General features: G+C 41.6%; 1 pseudogene; it reads left to right on the forward strand.

Annotated features, from left to right (window-relative positions):
* Positions 1 to 6,206: 6,206 nt before the first annotated feature.
* On the forward strand, positions 6,207 to 6,680 carry LOC106700685 (large ribosomal subunit protein eL21-like; annotated as a pseudogene).
* Positions 6,681 to 17,101: the final 10,421 nt, after the last annotated feature.

Consider the following 17,101-nt stretch of genomic DNA (forward strand, 5'->3'; position numbering starts at 1 on the left):
AAAAAAAAAAAAAGCTCAACATTCAGAAGACTAAGATCATGGCATCTAGTCCCATCACTTCATGGGAAATAGATGGGGAAACAGTGGAAACAGTGGCTGACTTTATTTTTCTGGGCTCCAAAATCACTGCAGATGGTGATTGCAGCCATGAAATTAAAAGACGCTTACTCCTTGGAAGGAAAGTTATGACCAACCTAGACAGCATATTAAAAAGCAGAGACATTACTTTGTCAACAAAGGTCCGTCTAGTCAAGGCTATGGTTTTTCCAGTAGTCATGTATGGATGTGAGAATTGGACTATAAAGAAAGCTGAGCACCAAAGAATTGATGCTTTTGAACTGTGGTGTTGGAGAAGATTCTTGAGAGTCCCTTGGACTGCAAGGAGATCCAACCAGTCCATTCTAAAGGAGATCAGTCCTGGGTGTTCATTGGAAGGACTGATGTTGAAGCTGAAACTCCAATACTTTGGCCACCTGATGTGAAGAATGACTCATTTGAAAAGACCCTGATGCTGGGAAAGATTGAGGGCAGGAGAAGGGGATGACAGAGGATAAGATGGTTGGATGGCATCACTGGCTCGATGGACATGGGTTTGGGTGGACTCCGGGAGTTGGTGATGGACAGGGAGGCCTGGCATGCTGCGGTTCATGGGGTCCCAAAGAGTCGGACACGACTGAGTGACTGAACTGAACTGAACTGAATGCATATATATGGAATTTAGAAAGATGGTAACAATGACCTATATGTGAGACAGCAAAAGAGACACAGATGTATTGAACAGTCTTTTGGACTCTGTGGGAGAAGGCGAGGGTGGGATGATTTGAGAGAATAGCATTGAAATGTTTATATTATCATATGTGAAACAGATCGCCAATCCTGGTTCTATGCATGATACAGGGTGCTCGGGGCTGGTGCACTGGGATGACTGTGAAGGACGGATGGGGAGGGAGGTGGGAGGGAGGTTCAGGATGGGGAACACATGTACACCCATGGCTGATTCATGTCAATGTATGGCAAAAACCACTACAATATTGTAAAGTAATTAGTCTCCGATTAAAATAAATAAAATAACATTTTAGGTAAATATGCCCCAACAATTACCTTTAAAAAAAAAAAGTAGGGGGGGAGCATCTTTTAATTTCATGGCTGCAATCACCATCTGCAGTGATTTTGGAGCCCTCAAAAATAAAGTCTACCACTGTTTCCACTGTTTCCCCATCTATTTGCCATGAAGTGATGGGACCAGATGCCATGATCTTCGTTTTCTGAATGTTGAGCTTTAAGCCAACTTTTTCACTCTCCACTTTCACTTTCATCAAGAGGCTCTTTTGTTCTTCTTCACTTTCTGCCATAAGGGTGGTGTCATCTGCATATCTGAGGTTGTTGATATTTCTCCTTGCAATCTTGATTCCAGCTTGTGCTTCTTCCAGCCCAGCGTTTCTCATGATGTACTCTGCATATAAGTTAAATAAGCAACACTTGTTACTTTCTGTAATTTTGATAGGAGCCGTCTCAATGGGTATGAGTGAGGTGGTGTCTCATAGCTTTGATTAGTGTTTCCCAAATGATCACTGCAGTTGAGCACCTTTTCATGTGTTTAGTGGCCATTTGTATATCTTCTTCAGAGAAATGTCTATTCAAGTCCTTTTGAACTGAGTTGTTTATTTTTGTTTTTGTTGAGTTTCTGCTTTCCTCTTATAGAACACTCGTGATTACATTTACAACCCCTTGCATAATCCAGACGAATCTCCCCTTTTCAAGCTCCTGCAAAAATCTCTTTTCCCTTACAGGGTATCTTTCACATGTTTCAGAGATTAGGACCTGGATATTTTGGAGGGCTGTGATCCTATAGTTATAAAAACTGATCACACCCTTTAATAACAAAGGAATTTATCCAGCATTTACTGTGTGCTAAGTACTGTGCTGTGTTTGATTCAGGCACCTTTCTAATTCTTTCACCCTGTGAAGTAGAGACTGCCCTTAACGTGCAGACAATAATGGCTAACACACACTGAATTCTTAGTATGTGCCAAGCTGTCTTCCTGGATTTTAAATGTATTAACTCTTTTCACTCTTACAGCAACCTACGAGGTAGATACTATTATTATCTTTATATTAGTGATGGGGAAACTGAGGCATAGACAGGGTAAGTAATTTGCCTCAGATCTTCTAGTAAAAAGCAAAACTGGAATGTGAGGCTAAGCAAATAGTTACTAAACTTTCTGTCAACCCAGCTTTGTTCTTCATAGCAGAGAGTTTACTTGGCTTTGTATTATCTTTATTCCACTGAAATAAGGTGGAATAAAGAACTGTGGCCTGAGGGTCATCTAGAAGGTCAATTGGAAAAATGTTACTTTTTTTTTCATTGCCTGGGTATATTCCTTTGCATTCAGTATTGTTTATATCCACTTTGAAATTAAACATTCTTAGAGGAGTAACATATTGTATTAATACTTCTGTGTGAATAGGTTTACTGGATACTTTTTATAATAGAAAGAAAAGAGTGAACTTGGAGGGTTAAGAAAGGGGAAGCTGGGTGGGGGTCTAGGGTGAAAAATCATGAAGGGGATAGAGGAATAATAGGGAATAAAATGACCCAGCTTTTGTCCTGAGAGGATGAGTTCATGATGAGGACAGAAGGTTGGACAGAGGGAGGGAGACAGAGATAACAAATGAACTGGAGTATTTTGAGCCCATTGAAGTCAAGGTTGCTCCAGCTGACCAAAATGAAAGTGTGGAAATGAGTAAACAGTCAGGCATCAGAGCAGGTACCTTACTGGGAAGTAAGGTAGAGAGAAGAGATGATAAAAGAGATTCACTCCATCAGATTTTTTTCAGCCCAATAAAATCACAGTCCATCACGGCTGCTGCTGCTAAGTCACTTCAGTCATGTCCAACCCTCAGCGACCCCATGGACTGCAGCCTTCCAGGCTCCTCCATCCATGGGATTTTCCAGGCAAGAGCGCTGGAGTGGGGTGCCATTGCCTTCTCCGCAGTCCATCATTACAATCTAGTAATTCAAAAGTATTCATTAAGTTCTTACTGTGGGGACTTCCCTGGTGGTTCAGTGGCTAAGAATCCGCCTTCCAGTTCAGGGGATGCAGGTTTGATCTTTGGTGGGGAAACTAAGATCCCACATGCCACGGGGCAACCAAGCCCATGCAGCAATTACTAAGCTAGAGCGCTCTGGAGCCCTTGTGTTGCAACATAAGATCCCGAGCGCCCCAACTAAGATGCTGCTGCTGCTGCTGCTAAGTCGCTTCAGTCATGTCCGACTCTGTGCAACCCAATGGACGGCAGCCCACCAGGCTCCCACCTCCCTCGGATTCTCCAGGCAAGAACACTGGAGTGGGTTGCCATTTCCTTCTCCAATGCATGAGAGTGAAAAGTAAAAGTGAAGTTGCTCAGTCGTATCAGACTCTTCTCGACCCCATGGACTGCAGCCCACCAGGCTCCTCCGTCCATGGGAGTTTCCAGGCAAGAGTACTGGAGTGGGGTGCCATTGCCTTCTCCAAGACTAAATGCAGCCAAATAAATAAATATTAAAAAAAAAAAAAAAGTTCTTACTGTGTGCTCAGGGCTTTTCAAAGAGCAGCCACTGGAGAGGCTCCCACCATCACGAATACAAATGTGAGGGAATGCTTGGATTGCAAACTGACAACCGCAGGGCCTAACTCTGGAAGTAATATTTTTGCCAGCAAACCATTTAAAAAGTGAATTAAGATTTAAAACTTTTTTTTCCAAAATTTAACCATGCCCCATCCAGCTCACCAGTTCACATTCTATATTGGCAACTTCTCAACTTACTTCATTCATTACTAATCCAGACCCTGAAGGCATGAGTTTGCAACCTTTGGGATAAGGGCTTTTGCCTGCCAAACTTTCAGAATGAAAGCTGTTATGCCAAGGAAAACCTTGCTTACAACCGGCAAAGTAACTCTGGAAGGGCACATATCTGACCCTTTAGCTTCATTTGTCACTAAGTATGGTTTCCCACGTGCCTCTAGTGGTAAAGAACCCACCTGCTAATGCAGGAGACATAAGAGAAGTGAGTTCAATCCTTGTGTTGGGAAGATCCCCTAGAGAAGGGAATGGCAATCCAGTCCAGTATTCTTGCCTGGGAAATCCCATGGACAGAGGAGCCTGGCAGGCTACAGTCCACGAGGTCGCAAAGAGTTGGACGTGACTTAGCAACTAAGCAACAAGAACAAGATTAACCTTGGCCTCCATGGGTTCTGTGGCAAAGAAGTTATTTTGGGCCAACACTCATTAGGGGCTGGAGGAGCTGAGGAATGAACATTATACTAGATGATTCTGCCAAAAGGGATAGGATGTCAGAGCTAGAAGAGAGCTTACTCATTCATTCAACATTATTGAGTGCTAGCATTCTGTTAGGTACGGGGGTCACAGCAGTATAAGACAAAGTCTCTTAAAATTAAAAAAAATAAAAATAAAAAAAAGACAAAATCTTTGCCCTCATGAAACTTATGTCTAATCTCGTAGCTACTTGGAAACTGTGTCTGCAGTCCAATGCTTTTTTTTTTTTTTTTTTTTTAATATATATTTATTTATTTGGTTGTGCTGAGTCTTAGTTGAGGCACGTGGGATCTAGTTCCCTGACCAAGGATCGAACCTGGACCCCCTGCATTCGGAGCCCAGAGTTTTAGCCACTAGACTACCAGGGAAGTCCCAGTCCAATGCTTTTATTATGTAGACAATGAAACCAGGATCAGAGTAGGAAAATAGATTGTGTAAGGTCAGATGGCTTGTTAGTGACAAAACCATGGCTGAAAACAAGGTTTGACATTCATTCTCAGAACTTTTCTACTTCCTACCTCCTTCTTAAAGATTTTTTCTGCCTTGATTTTCCACAATGATCCATTCTTCTACTGAGGCAGATCTTACCAAGGTTACTTCAACTTGACTATCAGTTGAGTCTCCTGTCTTAAGGATTGAGCAACGTGTCCCTTATTTATAGAGCAACTTCCCTCCTTTATTTTCATATTATGTTTCTTCTTCCCTCTAAGTTACATTCAAAGACTTCACTATCTACTGCGATCATGCTATTCTAAAAATGGTTAAACTCTTGTTAAAATGGGTCATTTTCACAGAATAGTACATACTGTATGATGCCACTTATATGGAATTCTAAAAAAAGAAATTCTAGTTATATGAAATTCTAGAAGACTCTTTGCAACCCTATGGACTGTAGCCCACCAGGCTCCTCTGTCTAGAAGACGGGAGAAAAGGGAAGCATATAAATAGTTACCTTGTGTCAGTGGTGAGAATTTACTGCAAAGAGGCATGACAGAATTTTATGGGTGATGGAAATGTTCTCTCTTTACATGTGATCACGGTCAGGACTTCCCTGGTGGTCCTGTGGTTATGACTCCACGCTTCAGATGCAGGGGGTGCTGGTTCAATCTCTGGTCAGCGAACGAGGATCCCATATTCTGCGTGGTGCAGCCAAATAAATAAGTAAATATCAGAAAAACAATCAATTAAAAAAACACAGTCATAGTCACACAGGTGTATACATTTGTCAAACTGTAACCTTAGGATGCTTCTGCTGCTGCGTCGCTTCAGTCGTGTCCGACTCTGTGCAGCCTCATAGACGGCAGCCCACCAGGCTCCTCGGTCCCTGGGATTCTCCAGGCAAGAACACTGGAGTGGGTTGCCATCTCTTTCTCCAACCTTAGGATAGATGTGTTTTATTGTCTGTAGATTATGCATTAGTAAAGATAGTTTTTGGAAAAGGGAACTTTTTGAAACAAGCTTGTCTCTTTGCAGAGAGGCAGATAGGATCTGCCAGAATAGAGATTTAGGATTTAAAAATGCAGTGACTTAACTAGTACAGGGGATTCTACCCTGGGAGAAAGTGAGACTGGAAAGGTGACTCTGCTCTTTGCTCACTTGGTTTCATTTGCCATGTGCCCGTCATGGTGTATTCATTTTGCTGCAGCGGGTGTGATCCTGGTGTTTCCAGATACTTTAACCGGCTAGGCTGACTTCCAAAAATGTCTATAGAGAGGCGGGTAAGTATGGGCACATCTATTCTATTTTACAGCTGATTTAGGGACTTTTCAAAGCTGAAATTTTATTACACACATGTGATTTTCACCAAGTCAGGTGAGTTGAAACCTTAACTGCTTTTTAAAATTATTATTATTTTTGGCCAGGAGTGCTATCTTCTAGTAATTTGCCAAATGACCAACACAAAGGGAAAGGGGAGAAGCACCCATCACACATCCTCAGGGCCTTTTAGGAAACATGGAGTTGCTTCTTTGGCTACATGCATGTGGATCTATCAAATACAGGAGTGGTGATATTGTTGATGTCAAGGGAATGGGCACTGTTCAGAAAGAAATGCCCCACAAGTATCCCCATGGCAAAGTTCGAGTAGTTTACAGTGTGAACCATCATGCTGTTGGCATTGCTGTAAACAAACAAGGACAAGATTCTTGCCAAGGGAATTAATGTATGTATTGAATATATTAAGCACTTTAAGAGGCAAGACAGCTTCCTAAAACGTGTGAAGGAAAATGATCAGAAAAAGAAGGGAGCCAAAGAGAGAGATACGTGGGCTCAATTAAAGCTCCACCCAGAGAAGATTTGTGAGAACCAATGAGCTCACATGTGAGCTGTTGGAAACTATTCTCTATGAATTTATTGCATCCTAGGCATAAAAAAAGAAGAAGAAGATCTTTGTACTGTAAAACAAAACTAAACTGGAAACCTATTTCATTAAAAAAAAAAAAAATCAACTCCACTATTTGTTCTTAGCTCTCTTGTGGATAGAAGACAGAAACTGAATTTTAGGTTCATCACAGTTTAATCTCCCTCCCCTTGGGGTATTGGGCTGGAGATTTTCCTGGGATTTTGAACCAGTGTATCAACCTGCAATAAGCCCAGCCTTTTTCATATCTCCAAATATGATGTCTGTGAGCATGTGTGAGTGTATGCTTATGGTTGGTGGCCTTGTCTCTTCTATCAATTTGGAATCACCTCCAAACTCCTGAAAGTGAGAAGTTATGTTCATTTTTACAATAATACGAGTATATACAGTGGTCTCTGTGGTTACCTGATAACTTGTGAATGTTTCATTTCCTCTGCAAATTGTAATAATAATTTAATTTTTAAAGGGCTCAGTAAAAAACACCTGATGTGCAAATCTCCCCACAGAAGGACCACAGAGCCAGTGAAAGCATTCCAGTGTAACATTTAGTTCACTGAAGTTGCCCAGTCCTTCTCCAGCCTTACACTGTCCTGTGTGTGATAAACATACTATTTGGGGGAGTGATACATATAAGGCTTAATCCTAACAAAGTATTTGATTTGCTACCACTTGATACAACCCATGGTACTTTTTTTTTTCCCCCATGGTACTTTCACATGGATTATCCTCATAACCAGCCTGGGACATTATTGGACTGATATTATTATCCCCGTTTCATTGATGAAAAGCCAGGGCTCAGAGAGGATATGAGATTTGCCCAAGGTTATACCATGAATCAGCAGCAGAATGGAAACAGGACCAAGAGCCATGGACAACCAACAAGAACAGAAAACCTATAGCCTTGTCATAAAAGGATTCATTGGACAAATATAGGAGGAAGGCAGTCACGATTTATTAAGTACCTACTATGTGCCAGGCAGTGTGAGAGGTGCTTTGTGCGTATCACCTCATTCAAGGGCAAAGAAAATGTGTGGAATTGTAATTCTGCGTGTGTGGGGGAATGACTATTGTCTCATTTTACAGAAAAGGAAATTACAAGAATATCCCAGAATATTTAAATGACTAAGCCCTAGTTATTCCTTAACCTCAACTTCGGTCTCTACTTCTTCTCTTCAGCCTCTGACTTCTCTACTGATCACCATTTTCACTTCATCTTCAACTTCATTCTCAATTTCAACCTCATTCTTTTTTTTTTTTTTCCAACCTCATTCTTAATTTCATCTTCCCTTCCGCATGATCAGGGAGAATCAGTCTCAATAAATGGTTGTTGGTGATAAGGAATTTCATGTTTCCTGAGTAACTCCACCTAGGCTCCAACTTGCCAGCACAATTTCTGACACACCATCTTTCTCACGCCAGTCTGTAAATAATTGTTTTCAATTATTTCTGTGGAATAAGCTTGCGTATTATTTCCTCCGTTAATTTGTAACCTCCCTCAGGACAGGAATTATGGTTATATTTTGCTCTCTAGACTAAGAAGCTAGTGTAGTTATTTTTGGATTGTGGGAAGTTAATATATGTTTTTTCCCACTGATGACAATTTCACTCACATTGGGTACACAGGCTTTCTTCACTGATTATTCTTTTGCTTTCTGTGTTGGTTCCACAGATTTATCATTTTTTCTTATTTTCACACTATATTATTTACTACTATCATTAGATTGTACTCACTGTATTTATTTATTCATTCAACAAACATTATGCTAGATAACAGGAATAAAAGAGTTAAGATACAATCACAGACTTCAAGTCTTGAAGGATCAACTAAGCTTTTTTCATTTTGAATACATTTTATTTGTGCTAGCTTTGTGGTTTTGCAATTAGCAATCTGAATAAAAAGAATAGCCATAATTTTGTAAAAAAAATTATTGGCTTATTCTTGCAAAGACAAGAGAGCAGATTTTGAGGTTTTAATATGATTCTCTTCAAATGGTCTTTAGCCACAATATGGCTGAATTTTCTCTTCTATTTGTCATACCTTGCCTTTCTCTAGTGTTGAACCAGCTTCTCTGAGTTATTTCCTTTTTATGAGAAAGGATCTTACATTACTTTAAAGGGGCCCCCAAGAAGTAGTAAGAGGCCAAAGAAACATTAGGAACCCCTTTACAAAAAAATGAGATACTTTCAAGATTCAGAGTCTTTACCATGTAAGGAGATTTATTTATTATCTTGGAATACTCCATCCAAAAATAATTAAGATGTCCATGGTCAGAGAATAACACAGACTGGAGTCACAGGGATTCTAGCTGGATGGAAGCTTGGTGAAATACAGTGTAGGGACATAGCCTGCCCTTTGTTCTCAGTGTGTTAATTTAGATTTTGAGGATAGATCTGTGTGTGAAGGAAAAGAAAGGTAAAGGATTCCTTTTCCTAGAAACATCTGATTAGAAAGACACTTTGATACAGCTTTTAGAAGACATCCAACTAGATAAGCATCATTTTGTTTCTAAGAGCATAAAAAATAAATTTCAAAGAGCATCCTCCCTACATATTGCATCCATCAATGTAATTATCTGCTCATATCCTCACTGTCATAGTTTCCATTGTCCAACGTAGTTCGCTATAGTGGTTTTGCAGTATAGACAAGAGCAATAAATAGAAGAATGGGGCCTTGGATATATTCTATGGTACAGTGCAGGTAAGAAGTTGGTGAGCATTTTTCACCCATCACTTTCCCCCTTCCCTACATCTTTATTTTTCTAGGAACTTCATAATCTGAGGATCTTTTATCTCCCTAAACTTACTTTCCATATGGTTTCTCAATCCAAAGCCCCTTTTACAGGTTAGGTCAAGTTTCCTTACTTCTATCCCTCCCCCACAGGATATAATCCCTTCCTCAGTTCCTCTTGGGAGGAATGCCTTTTCTGCCTTTCCCAATCCTTTCCTTCCTCCAAGGTCCACTTCAGACCAATGTCCTCCATCAAGTCCTCCCTGACAGCTCCTGCCCAGTTCCCTCTTCCTTCTCTGACCTCCAACGACACAATGGTATGTGATAATAATAGCCTTCATCGGTCCACTGGTTGACAAAGCCCTGCGTTCACTTGAGATTTTCACAAGCCTCTGAAGTTGGTAAGAAGAATTTTCTGGTCCCCTCAGAGAGAGAATGGAAAACTATTCCAAGGCCGTATTGCAAATGGCCAAACTGCGATGTCAGCCCAGGTCCTTAAAGTCCAAAGCTTTTCCACTACAGTCTTTTGCCTCTCACGCTTCTGTTTACCAACAATGCCCAGTTCAGAGGTGAGAAAACTTAGACTCTGAGAGGGGTATGGTCTCCTTGAGAGCTAGAGAAGGGGGGAATGTCTCTAAAGCACTGCAGAATGAGGACATGAATTCACTTGTTTGTTACGAGAAATTTTTTGAACCAAAGAAAAGAGGTATTTAAAAAAACACTAGCAAAGAAAATCTCCCTCCTTTGGCTGGATGACAGTTCGTGCCTGTTCATATCATTATGTCAGACTTAGAATAATGAACAGCTAACGAAGTCTCTTTCCTCACTAGACAAAAGGGAGAACTGGGTGTTTCCCCAGTAGGAGACCCAAATGTGATGACTGAAACATTAGGATTGAGGCTGAGTCACTGGCATTGGGGGAGGTCAGAGCCTTCCCCCCGAGCTTTCAAAGCTGGTAAATGTACTTAGGGCTGTAGTTACACACACCTGTTGGCTGCAGCCAGCGCTGGCATTGTTAGTAACTAGAACGTGGTTCAGGGAAAATCTGCAGCTGTCTTTAGCTTTTTCAAAATAGATCTTCTCCAGATCAAGGCACTAGTATTTTATGTTTTAATAATTTAAAAAAGTAATTTAGGATTCACAAGTAGTTGCAAAATACTACAGAGATTTCCTGTATACACTTCACTCAGTCTCCCCGATGATAATATCTTACCTAAACATAGTAGTTTGATTTTAATGTAGTATCTAAGAGCAAACACTTTATTATCTATGATGGATCTAGCTCCCCTGGTGGCTCTGTTGGTAAAGAATCTGCCTGTAATGCAGGAGACCTGGGTTTGATCCCTGGGTTGGGAGGATCCCCTGGAGAAGGGAATTCTTGCCAGGAGAATTCCATGGATAGAGGAGCCTGGCAGGTTATAGTTCATGGGGTTGCAAAGAGTTGGACATGACTGAGCAACTAACACACATACTATGATGTTTCTAGGGGCTGATGAGCCTAGTTGGGTGGTTCTCACCAGAAGTCCTTCATTCAGTGACTATCAGATGACAGCTGAGTCTAGAGTCATCTGAAGGTTTCTTCACTCATGTGAAGCTGGGCTGGTAAAGCATCTCTCTCCATGTGGCCTTTCCTAGTTCCAGCTTCCTAACATAAGGTCTCGGGATAATCAGATTTCTGGTGGTAGTAGCTTACTCCAGAGCAATTGTTCCAAGAGGTCTGGGTGGAAGCTTCTTATAATATAGTCTTGAAAGTCCCAGAACTTCCCTTCCATCACATTCTATCAGTCAAGCAAGTTATTTAGGACAGCCAGATTCAAGGAAAGAGGAATCAGACTCCACATCACAACGGGATAAGTAGCAAAAAATTGACAGCTATCTTCAATCGCTGACAACTGCCCTGCAGTTTGGTTATTCCCGAGTGGACAAGTGCACTAAGGAAGAGCTCATCAGAAGCATTGTTTATGTCATTAGCAGGATAAATCCTTACGTCTGATTGGCCCTATGAGAATTTTCATCCAGTTATAGGGTCACAACACCAAGAGTCAGCATATGCTCAATAAATGTCTGATAGGACAACTGAATCACCTTCTCCACCCAGACATAGTAAGTGGAAATAAACTGGGAAGCAGTGACTATCTCTGTGGACTTTAGGGTAAACCCTGGAATTAGCCTTCTACTGCTGCAGCTTCCATTCTCCAAATAGGCTGGAATCCATTGTATTTTTTTGCTGTATTTGTGTCTGTTACAGGGTAATCCCCCTGGAATAGATAAGGCACTGTGCTAGGTACGACATGGTTTACCAAAATGATTTATGCATGGGTTCTGCTCTCAGGAACATAACAATCCCTCACTACCTTTCTGCTGAGGTGTATTTTCCCACCTCTGCGTTAAGCAGGACTGGAAAACTGGTGGGGAGGGGAACTGTTTGGGGTGGGGGGCAATTGCCAGGATTGTTGTGATGGTTAAAACAGGTTCAAGTGGTTACTCCATCAGCAGCTTGTCTGTTTGCTTGTTATAATATTTATTTATTTGACTGCTCCAGGTGTTAGTTGCAGCATGTGTGATCTTCACTGTGGCATGGTGATTCTTTGCTGTGGCCTGTGGGATAACTAGTTCCCTGACCAGGGATCATATCCCCCGACCTCCTGCACTGGGAGGGCAGCATCATAGCCACTGGACCACCAGAGTAGTCCCAGCAGTTTGCTTCTTGAGAGCAGCATGTACTGGAGGGAAACATTCTTTTGGTTCTCAGGCTAAGAGCAGGGGATGCGGACTGGCATGCTGGATCTCGGATTCCCACCCCCCACTCTTTTACTTACATTACCATATGCAAAATAGATAGCCAACAGGAATTTGCTATATGGCTCAGGAAACTCAAACAGGGGCTCTGTATCAACCTAGAGGGGTGGGATGGGGAGGGAGATGGGAGGGAGGTTCAAATGGGAGGGGATAATATGTATACCTATGGCTGATTCATGTTGAGGTTTGACAGAAACATTAAAAAATAAAAATAAATAAATAAAAATTTACCTTCGTTCCATGTCCAGATGTCAAATCATCTGGGGGAACAATTCTTTGAGCACGCATTGTCTGGGTGAAAAGAAAAGCCTTCACCAGGAATGAAGATCATCCAACTCGGGGTGGGTGGAGTTGGGAAGTCTTAGGAGCACAATGGGCCAGAAAGGAAGGTGAAGACAGGAGGGAGCTAAGAATGAACCCTGCGCGGCTTGAACTAAGGGAGAGGCGCAAACTGAACAACCCAACTAGTTTGTATATTGAAAATGCTGCCTGTGCTCCTCTTTCTCAGATTAAAGTTCCAGCCCTGGGGTTTGTGGGGAAGAAATTCAGAGGAGAGGAAGTTAGGTGGGAAAATGGGTGTGCCTGACAAAAGCAGAATTGGGCGAAAGGGCGCCACCTGGAGGCCTTTTCTGGTGGTGGGAACAGAAAAGTGGAAACGGGGTGCGTCTGGGAAGCGGGGTCTCAGAATCAAAAGAGAGGAAGAAAAAGGTTTTCGCCTGAAACTCTCTTATAAACGGAGTCAGAATAGTGGCGTCCTGGCTTGATAGAGTGAGCTGGAAGAGAACTGTGTATGTCTGAATCCTGAGGAGTGTGATTAAGTGGAAGGGGGGAGGCGGCCTTAAGAATGAAGATGGAGGAAGGAGAAGCCATTAGACAAACCTTAAGGTCTGGGCTTTTGAGAAGCCCTCCTGGCTGTAGTACTGCCAGTTCTCTGGTTGTGCCATGCTTTTTCATACCTCGGGGCCTTTGCTCATGCTGTCTTTTCCGCAGAGAGTACTCTCCTCTTTTTGCGTGCGTGCTCAGTCGCTTCAGTCGTGTCTGACTCTTTGCGAGCCTGTTGACCGTAGCCCGCAGGCTCCTCTGTCCATTGGGTTCTCCAGGCAAGAATACTGGAGTGGGTTGCTTAGGCCCTCCTCCAGGGGATCTTCCTGACCCACTAATTCAACTTGCATCTCTTCAGACTTCTGCATTGGCAGGCGGGTTCTTTACCACAGGCACCACTTGGGAAGTCCCTCCCCGCTTCTTGGGCCTGGATAGTATGAGGTTTTCAGTACAGTGGAAGCTTCAGAACCTTAGGGAGTCCTTTCCTGATGATTCTCAGTTTGAATTAGGGGCTGCTCTTCTGTGTCCCTGTGACTTGGTGTTCCCTTCGGATATAAGCTCTATTAAGGGAGAGATTGTGTCTATCTTGCTCACTGTAACATTCCTAATGCCTAAAACTTGTAAATTCTTAATATATATCTGCTGAATGAAGCACCTCTGTTGCAGCAGTTATCATAGGAATGAAACTGTATAGATTTCTCTGTCTCTCCCACCACTTTGAACTTCCTGAAGGCCATGGCTTACTCATCTTGGTATCCCCAGCTCAGTAGCTCAGAACATGGGAAATACTGTATCATTTATCAGTATTTGTTGAATGAATATAAGAGGGGGCAGTCTAGGGGTGCATGTAAGCTAGTAGCTAGTTAGTGATTCTAAACTCTGGCTCAGGTCTTCCCAGGTGGCACAGGGGTAAAGAACCCACTGGCTAGTGCAGGAGACACAGAAGACATGAGTTCTATTCCTGGGTCAGGAAGATATGCTGAAATAGTAAACAGCAACCCACTCCAGTATGCTTGCCTGGAAAATTCCATGGACAGAGGAGCCTGGCGGGTTGTAGCCCACCAGGGGTCGCAAAGAGGCACGATTGAGTGACTGAGCACATGCACACACCAGCTTTGGTTCACAGGAAGACCATCAGGGGAGCATTAAAAATACTGCTGCCTAGACTCCACACCAAAACAATCAAAACAGAGTCTCTGGGGGCCAGGCATCCATATCCTTAAAAAGTTTCATAGGCAAATTAATGTTGAGAACCTCTAGGTGAGGCTCTAAGGGAATGTCAGAACCTAAGGCATTGGAAAGAACATTCCAGAACAGAATTCCATTCTGCTGGAAGGGAAAGGACTTTAACTCTCTTCCATAGCTGTGTAGCTACTGGAGCAAAAGAGAATAAAGAAGGCTAGTGTGTGTGTTACTCGCGTCTGACTCTTTGTGACCTCATATAGCCTGCCAGGCTCCTCTGTCCATTGGGTTCTCCAGGCAAGAATACTGGAGTGGGTTGCCATTCCTTTCTCCAGGGGATCTTCCTGACCCAGGGATTGAGCCCAGGTCTCCTGCATTGCAGGCAGATTCTTTACTGCCTGAGCCATCAGCAAAGTCCAAGGAAAACTAGATTCTATCCTCACACTCAATGGGTTCTCTATACGAGAAGAACTGAGGTAGCCAAATGAACTTTGCTTTTAAGAAATTGGGGCATTTTCAGGGATAATCTTCACCAGAATTCCCAGGGCAAGCAGCATCAGTATTATCTGGGAGCTTATTAGAAATGCAGCCTCTCTAGACCCCACCCTCCCAGACCTACTGAGTTAGAATCGGTATTTGCACAGGATCGCCAGTGATTCATATGCACACTGAAGTTTGAGAAGGATTGTTCTGAAGTAGTTTTCCCAAAGTGTGGTTGGGGTACCAGCATCATCTGAGGAAAGGATGGGGTGGGGTTGGGAGAATGTGGTTATCACACTTTAGTTTGCATCAGGATTACCTAAAGGGTTTGATAATCTCATAATGCTGAACAATTCCCATTCCACATGGAAAATGGTAAATCACCTCAGTCAGTAGTTCTGGGGTGGAGTATGAGAATTTGCACTTCTAACAAGTTCCCAGGTGATGTTGATCGTGCTGGTCCAGGGACCACCTCTTTGGTTTTTACAGATAAGCCTTCTTATGACCATTCATGTACAAGTCTTTGTAAGGAATATGCTTTCATTTCCTTGGGGTAAATAAACATCTAGGAGCAAAATTGCTGGATCATGTGAGAGTTATGTTTTATTTTTTAAAAAATTACCAAACCATCTTCTAAAGTGGTTGGACTCAACAGTGGACAACAGTTCTAATTTCTCCATGTTTTCACCAACCCTTAATATCATCTATATTTCAATTTTAACTATTCTAATAGATATATGGTAGTATTTCAGTGTGGCTTTAATTTGTATTTCCTTAATGTCTAATGAGGTTAAACATCTTTTCATATGCTTATTTGTCATCTTTATGTCCTTGTGGTGAAGTGTCTGTTAAATTTTTTTTGCCATTTTCTTATTGTATGGGTTAATTTTTTATTATTGGTTTTTCCTTATTAAGTTTTGAGAGTTTTTTATTCTGAATATAAGTATTTTTTATTATATATATGATTTGCAAATATTTCCTTTCAATCATCATTACCTTTTCATTCTCTTAGCAACATCTTTCAAAGAGCAGAAGTTTTAAATTTTGATAAAGTCCAATTTATCAATTTGGTTTCATACAGAATGTACTTTTGGGTTTGTGTCTAATAAATCTTTACCTAACCCAGAGTCACAAAGGTTTTCTCCTATGTTTTCTTCTATAAATTTTTTATAGTTTTAGGTTTTACATTTAAACCTATGGTCCATTTTTTGTATTACTATATAGAGATCCATTTTTTTCACTATCATTTGTTGAGGACACAGTCTACATCTTTAATGTCTGTCAACATTGCTTTGTAATTTGCAGAGTATAGTTATTTTGTATCTGTTGTCACATTTATAGCTAAACATTTTATATCTTTTAACACCCTTATAAATAGTATTTTTATTTAATTTTAATTTCTAATTGCAGTATGTAGAAATACCATTAATTTTTGCATATTGATCTAGTATCATGCAACCTTGCTAAACTCATTAGTTCTGGTAGTCCAGACCATATTGTTGTTGTTGCTCAGTCTCCAAGTTGTGTCCAACTCTTTGTGACCCCATGGACTGCAGCATACCAGGCTCCTCAGTCCTTCACTATCTCCTGGAGTTTGCTCAAATTCATGTCCATTCAATCAGTGATGCTATCTAACCAGACCACACTGTTGTCCTTCCCATATGCCTGGAGCTGTGTTCTAGGATTTTATTAAATCACTTGAGAACAGTTTAAGGCATTTGGGTCTTGTTTTTAAGATTTGTTAGGTAGTACCGGGACAGTTCAGTTCAGTCCAGGACTAATTAGTTTTTACTACAGAGGCAGTATCCTTCTGTGTACTCTTATCCCCAGCCCCACCTCAAAGCGTGCATCTTGAAGTTTTCAGGTCTTGCTGGTGAGAACAGATACTCCTCTCAGCCCTGTGTGCACGTCAGTTACCTCTAACCTTCTGAGATGATTCTCTGGCCTCAGTTTCCTTTTATGTATGTGCTGATCAGTCCTCAGCTGAATACTCACATGGGAACCTTCTGCACACCTCTAAACTTCCTCTTTCTGTGCAGTTCTCTCCTGAGAATTCCAGCTGCCGTGGTCTTCTCAGACTCTCAGCTTTGTATTCTCAGCTCGCTGAGTTTACCTGGCTTTGCCTGGGTGCCCTCTCTCTGTGCTATGGCCTGGAAACTCTCTCCAGGCAATAAGCTGGGACAATTATAGTGCTCCCTTCGTTTGTCTCACATCTTTCAGGAATCATTATCCTTCTTTGCCTGCTATCTCATGCCTTTCAAACCACTGTTTCAGGCATTTTGTCAATTTAGGGGGTTGTTTCAGGTTGGAGAGGAAATCAGTCCTTAATCTTGGCCAATAGTTTGCATTTAAAATTTAAAGCGTGCTTTTATCCTAAAAAGTTTTTTTTTAAAATATATTTTGTGGAATTAAAA

This window comes from Bos mutus, chromosome 26 (assembly GCF_027580195.1).
Source record: "Bos mutus isolate GX-2022 chromosome 26, NWIPB_WYAK_1.1, whole genome shotgun sequence".
Classification (NCBI taxonomy): domain Eukaryota; kingdom Metazoa; phylum Chordata; class Mammalia; order Artiodactyla; family Bovidae; genus Bos; species Bos mutus.